This window comes from Panthera uncia, chromosome A2, assembly GCF_023721935.1.
Source record: "Panthera uncia isolate 11264 chromosome A2, Puncia_PCG_1.0, whole genome shotgun sequence".
Lineage (NCBI taxonomy): Eukaryota > Metazoa > Chordata > Mammalia > Carnivora > Felidae > Panthera > Panthera uncia.
The window spans coordinates 141,650,629-141,659,692 of record NC_064816.1 but is presented as its reverse complement, the minus strand read 5'-3'; positions in this window follow the sequence as shown (position 1 = coordinate 141,659,692).

Genomic DNA, 9,064 nt, shown 5'->3' with positions numbered 1-9,064 from the left:
TTTGACTTCATTTCTTCTTGCTCAGGGTCTGTATTCTCATAGCTATAATTAAAATTTTTAAGGAAATAAATGCTGAGCCTATTCTCAACTGAAAGTGTTGAGAAGGCTATTGCTTGGTGGTGGGGGGGTGGGTAATCTGTTTTCCTTGCCTTTAAAGAAGGTACCAAAATGTTGGAAGAGATGGCTGCAAAGACATGCCCAAGGTCACAAGACAAAATGTCGCCAGAATAACTGGATCTTAGATCTGATCCACCTGCCACGTGGAATACTTAATCCCTGTGTATTTCACTTCCAACAGGTATAAAATGAGGATAAGATTTGCTCCACCTCCTGCATGAGGTTTTCGTGTGTCAGCTACAAAGCATTCTATACACACGAGTCACAGTGCCAAAGGCAAGTTAGGCTTGAGGGTTTTCTGAATAACTGGGGAGAAAATGTGTTAACAAAATGTGGATTGAGACGACTTATAACAATAATAGTGGAGCCTGCAAGAGTTTGCTTTTTGCCCCTGTCAGGCATTGTTAATAACACCACAAAATCCGTCGTCTTTGGGCCCATCAGAGTTTTGTGGTTAAGAGTCATGGCTGAGATCCAAGCAGTCAATCAATTAATCCCCTAGGAACTCAAAATTACTGAACAACTGACTGTTCTAGTACTTTTAATACAACGTTAGTTTGCTGGCACTGTGTGGCAGGGCTCTTAAATGGAAAACGACGCAGGCTATGATGATAAATTTTACGTCAGACTCGGAAAGCAGTTCTGCATTTGATACTCCAAGTGGAATTATAGTCATACTATATTTTTAAGAGGTTTACGTTCTGGGAGGTTGAGAGACTAAAAATGGATAGATAGCCAAGGTCACTCCCATTAATGATGATGTAAAGAGATCGGGTGGTTCTTTCTTAATAAAACAAGTATAAAATTGGACAAGATTGACAAAAGCAGTAATTTCTGGCACTGGAGAGAGACTGGAAAGGCAGACAATGATCACACTGGAACGTCGGGTAAGACGAGTGGGAGTTCTGTGGCCTTTCTTGCCGGGGCCCCTCCCCCGCCTCTTATCTCACTTGGTGAGAACTGCAGTTTTACCAGCGGGTACTTCTTACCAGAAGTGATAGATGCAGTTTGGTGGGGTTGGCGGTAAAAACCCACAGCTTTGCTGGTTAAAAGTGGCACACTCAGTTCATAATGGACAGGGAGAACCCACAGCTTTGCTACCTCGGTTTTGCAGGCTTGGGTTGGGGCCACCGGCCAGGAATTTAACGGGGAGATCCCTGAAATGAGAGAGCCATTGAAGGGCTGACATCAGCTCTCCACGGAGTCTTGGCTGAGGGCTAAACTTTGCATGCCTTAGGGGATAGAGACTCAAGACAGCCCAGCAAAAAAGCGAAAGTCAGGGAGTTCCTTGAGAGCTGGAGACAACTTCGAATGCTTTTTCAACCTACATATAGCTTCCTCAGTGGAGGGTGGCGGAAGCCTTACAGGTACAATGTATTTGGGCACAGCCTCTCCCCAAATCACCGTGGCCTGTGGCTGACCAGGACACTATGAAGACACAGAGGTAGCCTGGAGGGAACCAGGCCACAGAACAGAAATACAAATTTCAAAAGTAAGTAGGGGTGCCTGGCTGGCTCAGTCGGTGGAGCGTGCGACTCTTGATCTCAGGGTTGTGAGTTCGAGCCCCACGTTGGGCGTAGAGATTACTTCAAAACAAAGCAAAACAAAAAACTAAGACAACAGGGGCCACATTCATGGAAGAGGCAGATTCTACCGTAGAAGTGCAAGCAAATTTCTAAGAGGAGCGCCACCCCTTGGAAAACTGAGGTCTGTCAGCTGGTAAGTGGATGACTAAAACGTGGTGTATTCATATAGTGGAATACTATTAGGCAGTAAAAAGGAATGGTGTACTGACACAGGCTATAAAGTGGGTGAACCTTAAAAACATCATACTAAGTGAAAGAAGATAGCTCCATTTAAATGAAATGTCAAGAATAGAGAAATCCATTCATAATAGCATCAAAAAGACCAAAATACGTATAAATGAATTCAGTGAGAGAAGTTTAATCAAAGGTAGTAAGTATACCCAAATAGGGAGGAATATATTGCCATGGTTATAGGTTGAAAGGCTTAATATAGTTAATGTGGCAGTTTCCCCCAAATTAATCTATAGGTTCAACAATGTTGTCAAAATCTCGGAAAGGATTTTTAGAGAAGTATCTATAGAGAAAACAGAGTCTAAAATTCGTATGGAAATGCAGAGAATCTAGAATAATCAAAGTGACTTTAAAAAAGAAGTAGGTTGGGGGATGTGTAGTACCTGGTTTCACAACCTACCATAAAGCTACAGAAGCCAAGACCGTGGTATTTGCATAGGGATAGACATATAGATCAGTGGAACAGAACGTCTAGAAATAGTTGCATTTCCTATGTGGTCCACTACGTTTCAACAGAGGTACTGATGTAATTCAGTAGGGACACCATAGTCTTCTCAGGAAACAGTACTGCCACAATTGGATACCCATGTAAACGAAAATGTGCTTGATTTTTACTTTACAACCCACACAAAAATAAACTTGAAATGGATCATAGGAAATATAAAGAAGGAAACATAGCAGGAGGTTTTCTTGTCTTGAGTTAGACAGAGACTTAGCAAATAAGATATAGAAAGCATGAGGTATATAAAAGAAAAAATGATAAACTGGACTTCATCAAAGTTGCAGTTTGCTTTTCAGAAGACACCACTGTTAAGAAATGAAAAGTCAGGCCACATATTGGGAGAAAATATTTATAAAACAGATAATCTGATAAAGGATTTGTGTCTTGAAAATATATGAAGAGCTCTCTTAAAACTCAATCCATAAGAGAGTAACCTAATTTAAAAATGTGCAAAAGATTTGGATAGACATTTTACCAAAGAAGGTACATGAATGGTAGGTAAATGCACACGTGAAAAGATTTTCAACATCATTAATCATTAGGGAAACGCAAATTCAAGCCGTAAGATACTGCTGTGCACCCACTCTACTGGCTAAAATTAAAAAAGACTGACAGTCCATGTGTTGGCAAGGATGTAAAAACAAACAAACACAAAAAAAACCCCAGAATACTCACACATTGGTAGTGGGAATATAAATGGTACAGCCATTGTTGGAAAACGTTTGTTAAAAAGTTCAGCATACACTTAACATATGACCCAGCAATTCCATCCCTAGGTAGGCCATCAGGAGAAGTAACAGCATATATCTAGACAAAAACTCATATACAGTGTTCATAACAGCTTTATCTATGGTTGTCAAAAACTAGAAATTGTGTAAATGCCCATCAGCAGATGGGTGGATAAGCAAATTGTTACACAGTAAAGGAAAGCAATGGACTGCTGATATATACAACAGCATGTATGAATCTCAAAGTGATTATACTGCATGAAAAAAGCTGGCACGCCCCCCCCCCCCCCCCCCCCCCCCCCCCGCCCCAGAGTACCCATACAGTCTGATTCCATTTAGGTGAAATTATACAAAATGCAAACTAACTGATTGTGACAGAGCAGATCATTGGTTGCCTGAGGATGGCTTAGGGGAGGAGGGAGAAACGAATTCTCAAGGGAGGGGTACAGTGAAGCATTGGGGTGATTATAGATTCATTATCTTGATTATGCATGATAGTTTCATGGGTGTGCACATATGTAAAAGCTCGTCAAATTGCATGTTTTAAATGTGCAATTTATTATATATGAGTCCTACCCCAATTAGGTTATAAAAATTGTGCCCATTCAAAAACCAAGTAGATGTTCATAGCAGCATTATTTGCGATAGATAAAAACTAAAAACAATCCAGTTTGTCAACTGGTGAATAGATGAGGAAAATGGTCATACAGTGGAGTATTATTTAGCCACGAAAAAGAAGGAAACACTAGTTCATACTACTGATAGATGCTACAACACGGATAAACCTCAAAAACATTGTGGCAGCTGAATGAAATCAGAAACCGAGAACTGTGTATTGTATGATACCATTCATATGAAAATGTCAGAAAAGGCAAAGCCATGGGTCAGATCCGTGGTTGTCTGGGGCCAGAGGTGGGAGCCGAGACTAGCCATAAACAGGTACAAGCGAACTGTTGTGCCAGTGGGACTATTCTTGGTGATAGTTGCGCTGCAGTTGAATAAATTTACAAAGCGTGTCTAACTGTACCCTTAAAATGGATGACTGCCGTGGCCTGTAGATTATACCTTAACAAAGCCATTAAAAGGTGATTAACCACGCAACATTTTAAATTCTCTTTAAGATGGCCATTCAAGAAACCGGACTAGATTGCTGATTTCATTGTTATCTATTGCTTTGGCATACTTTGGTGAGACCAATTAAACTGATGTTCTATGCCAAGTACTTTTTGGGATTCTAATTGCAAAACAGAAATCATCATTAGTTGTCTTTCATGGAATTTAGTGGCTAGTAACCACTGTTTTTCCCTTGCACATGAACACTGATTTTATGTTTAATAATTGTTCCCCCCCCCCCCCCCCCCACGCCGCTGGAAGAAATGGTGGCTTCTTAGATTAATATTCTGTTCGTGTAAAGCAGTTCCAACCTGTGGAGGGTAGGTTATCAGGAAGGAATTTGATGATGGAGTAATACTTTTGCGTTTAAAATTTTTTAATGTTTATTGATTTTGAGAAAGAGCGAGCGCATGCACGTGGGAAGGGCAGCGGGAGAGGGAGCAGCCTCCACGCCCAGTATGGAGCCCAGTGAGGGCCTGGATGTCACGACTGTGACATCCTGACCAGAGTTGGTATCAAGAGTTGGATGCTCAACCGACTGAGCCCCCAGGAGCCCCACCTTTGCAGGTTTTAGATAGAGAAAGGCACACCTTTCTAGGTGTTGGGTGTCCATCCACATGTCTCCAGCCCCGTGTTTGTGGAGATATCAGGTAATCTGGGCATAAGATCCTTTGGGTGTGGGGATGGGGAAACTGCAACCAAGAGAATTCCTTCCAGAGCCCTTTTTTGGCTGGGTCTGGCCATGTTCTGTACCAGACTAGGAGTCAGGATCTCCGGGGTTAGTGACTTCATGCCTGCCTTCACCTCCGTGTCTTCATATATAAAATTGGAAATTGAAGTTTGCTTTTTTAGGTAAAAGTGAGTCTCTTTTTATTAGAAAGTTGCCTAATTTTGATGAAAAATCAAGAATCCTGGAACATTTTGCCCACGATTCTGCCTCATTCTATGCAAATTAGAGTAATCTATTTTGAAAACAACCAGAGACATTTGGTTTGACTGAACCAAATGACTGAAAGTCGTGAATTCATTTTCCCAAATAAAGTAATTCTACTTTTCCCCGTTTTTCCTTCCCCCCAAACAAATCCTTTATTCAACAAAGATTTATAGGCACTCTGAAGTTGAGATAAACCTGCAAAAATAACGGAAGCATGGGGGTGGGGTAGGGGCTGATCTCTAACCTGCCTTCAGTAGGGGTACGGGGGCTGTACAGAGAGGGGCTGGGAAAGCTCTGGGGAAGGGCCTGTGGAGAGAGCTGAGTTTTGAAGGGTATAATAGGACTTGGCTGTTATCCAGGTGGTGGGGACGGGGGGAGTTTGCTGGAGACTTGAAAGCTGTGGCATTGGCTTTAAAGAAGAGAGAAGAGGGTGAAGAGATTCGGTGAGTGGGCGTGATTTTTGACTTTGTGACTGGCAGAATTTGAAGGAGTAAGGGAGGAAAGAAAGCAGTCAAGGATAAGTTCAGCCTCAGCCTCAGCCGTCTTAAGCAAGTGGTGGTATCATTCATTGACCTGGGAACAGAAGGCCCCCAAAATTAGTTTTGCTTGTTGTTTTGGGAAGACAAGAGTTCACTTTGGAGGTTTTATCAGAGGAGTGCAACTATTCGCACACACTCGATGGAACCTAAAAGATGATGCTCTGACCCCTTGTCCAGCTTTGTCAGGACACCCATGGAGCATTAGGGACAAGAGTGAAGACTTGACATGGTCTTGGTGGTCTGTGTTTGTGCAGCATCACATAGGCTGTCGAGTCTGTCACATGTGCCCAGGTAAAATCACCCTTGAAAATGGCAGTCACAGAATGCAGAAATTCTGGCACATGAAAACCTATCACATTTAAGAATTTAGTAGTTCCTTTGGTTACTCTTTTCTCCCTGATCTCTTGTCTCTGGATTTTTATCATTTGTAAAGTATACTCTTTGTACTTCTTTCCTATAAAAAAGATGAAAATGGGTAAAGTTTAGAAAAGACCGCTCAACCTTTCACGTGCATCAGGTCATTTAGCTTTTAAAACAACCTTGTAAAGGAGGTACTTTTAATCATACTGGTTCACGATAAAGATTCATAGTAAAGATGTTTGAAAATCAACAGGTTTAAAGTTTTTGACATGCCATTAGCACAAAATATAAATTCTTATTCAGGTCCATTGACTTCAGCATGTAAACAAGGGTGGCAATTTATTTTGGAAATTCTATTTATTTCTGCCTTGTCCTTCTTTTGAAAGCACTTTGGTAACAAGTAGATTCATGATCCATAAAGTAATACCCTACTTTATACTTTCTGAGAATATTTTCAAAGAATCATTTGGAAAATAACTTTCTCATGAAAACGTTTGCCAATTATTTACTTTTCTTTTTTTTTAATAATCACGAATATATATATATTAAACCAAAGATGCTATGTAAGCAGTTGCTTTACAACTACATCAAAACAGAAGTTAAAATTAGGTTCTATCTATGGCTTCAGATTTATCTTTTAGTAATATGTGGTCAGATCTTCCTTTAAATGTATTCTTGATTGAAATACCTTGAGGGAAGTAAGTTGGTGGACCTCAGGCTGTTCCCTTGTCTATAAAATGAAGACCATGAAATACCTGCTCCAATGACGTAAAAATAACTTCTTGGGTTTAGTTTAAGTGCATGTACACAGGCAGTTCCCTTTTGTACCACAAGAGGGAGTGCCTGCGTTGTCGCTAACCTGAGCTGAGCGCTGAAGTCCTTTCTAAAATGCGGTTGCAAAGTTCCAAATGAGTGGATTGCTGGGAAAATGAGAAGGGAAAAGATTGTTTTGACAGTGTCACGGGAAGGAGGTACTCAAAACACAGTGATGAAAAGGAAGGGATTGAATTTTAAGATACGAAGGCTTTTGCTGACATACATCATTACCGATTTCCATTCCCAGTCAACAACCCTTCTTCTTTGCTTGTATCCTCCGAGAATTTTGATTTATTTTGTTTTCTTCCTTCTTTGTTACTGTATCTATAAATCTTTTGTATCAAACAAATACAGAACCCAAAGTTTAGTTTCTCAGTAGTGGTCCTGACCAATGAATATTGGTTAAAGATAAATTGGATTGTTTATGCTCTATGCCTTCGACATGTACAACATCTGTTTGTTTGCCGTAAATTGGCAAATCAGAAAGATTTGAATGTTTTCATCCTGCCTTTCTCCCTCCATACTTTTTTTTCTTTGTTCATGCTTCTGAATTCTTTTATGTGATGTTTTCCTGTCATACATAGCTCAGAAGGTTGGGTGTGGACAAGGAAAAACATTGTTCTGTGGGTGAACCCTAGGGACATGGAAGTAATTATATTATACAGTGAAATTTAAAAATTTGAGACCAAGATCAAAGCCAAACAAAAAAAGTGGATTTGGCAATTGTGGAATTATTCCAGTAAATTTAGGTTAATATTCAGTTTTATCTCAGCTCTGTGAATATTTCATGTCAGTGTTGGCTTTTTAATTTAAATCATCCCTTTATGATATAAAGATAATCCCTTTATTTTGCTAATGTTTGTATTATATATACAAAAGTCATGAGCCCATCGTGTTTTATGTAACGGTAATTATACTGTTAACGCTTTTTGTATTAGAAAATTTTCTGAATTTAGAAAAACAACAATCCCAGGCATCTGGGATTATTACTCTGAACCCTGCTTTTAGAAGATTTCTCTGGAGCTTGTTTCTAGTAATAAATTTGTCCAAGTTTGGGGTCAGACTGTTCTGGTTCAAGTATGGAACCACTGTGTTTGAAACTTGACAAAAGCACACTTATCCCTATAATTTCATTTTCACTTGTTTGAAATCTGGTAATTTCTTGAGCAGGAAAAACAGAAGTGGAATTACTATAGAAATTATGCCCATTTTATCTGTATAGCAGCCAGTTTAAAAAACCATCATTGCTGGGACCCTGTAAAGAGTTATAAAACTTATAAATACCTTTGAGATTGCAACATTCAAAAGAGAAAACAGGAAAGAAAAAACTCTGTAGCTCTATTTTCTTTGCTTCTACTGCAAAATTTGTTCTTGTTTCCAAATGTGGGCACACCCATGGTAATCTGTTGTTCACATGGATGTCATCCGTCTTGTTTTGGTAAAAAGAAGGTAGAGAACAGTTGAGACAGGGGCAAGCTGTTCCTTTTATTAAAAAAATGTTTTTTACGTTTATTTATTTTGGGAGAGAGAGAGAGAAAAAAAAAATGAGTGCACGTGAACAGGGAAGGGAAGAGAGAGAATCCCAAGCAGCCTCCGTGTTGTGAGCACAGAGCCCAGTGCAGGGCTCGATCCCACGACCGTGAGATCATGACCTGAGCCGAAATCGAGTCGGATGCTTAACTGACTGAGCCATCTGTTCCTTTTCTTTTAAAGTTACTTTAAAAATTAAAGAATATTTCAGGCATAGGGAGGAAGTATAAGGAATATTAAAGAATTGAAGTGTTGTGTGTTAATGTAGTTATTAAAACATGGTATGTATCGTTCCATAAGCCTGACCCTCTTCCTGCCTTACAGAGGTGTAATGTCCTGAATTTGGTGTTTATCATTCTCATGCATATTTTTACACTTTTCTAAGTACAGATTTATTCCTAAACCTAAACAGAAGGTACGTGATTTTTACCCTTTTAACCAGTTTCTGAATGTACATTATTGTTAACCGTAGGCACAGTGTTGGACAGCGTATCTCTAGGAATTTTCCATCTGGCACTACTGAAACTTTCTATACACTGAACAGCAATCCCTCATTTCCCCTCAAAACCATCTTTCTCCTTTGAGCTTTTATGAGTTTGACTGTTTTG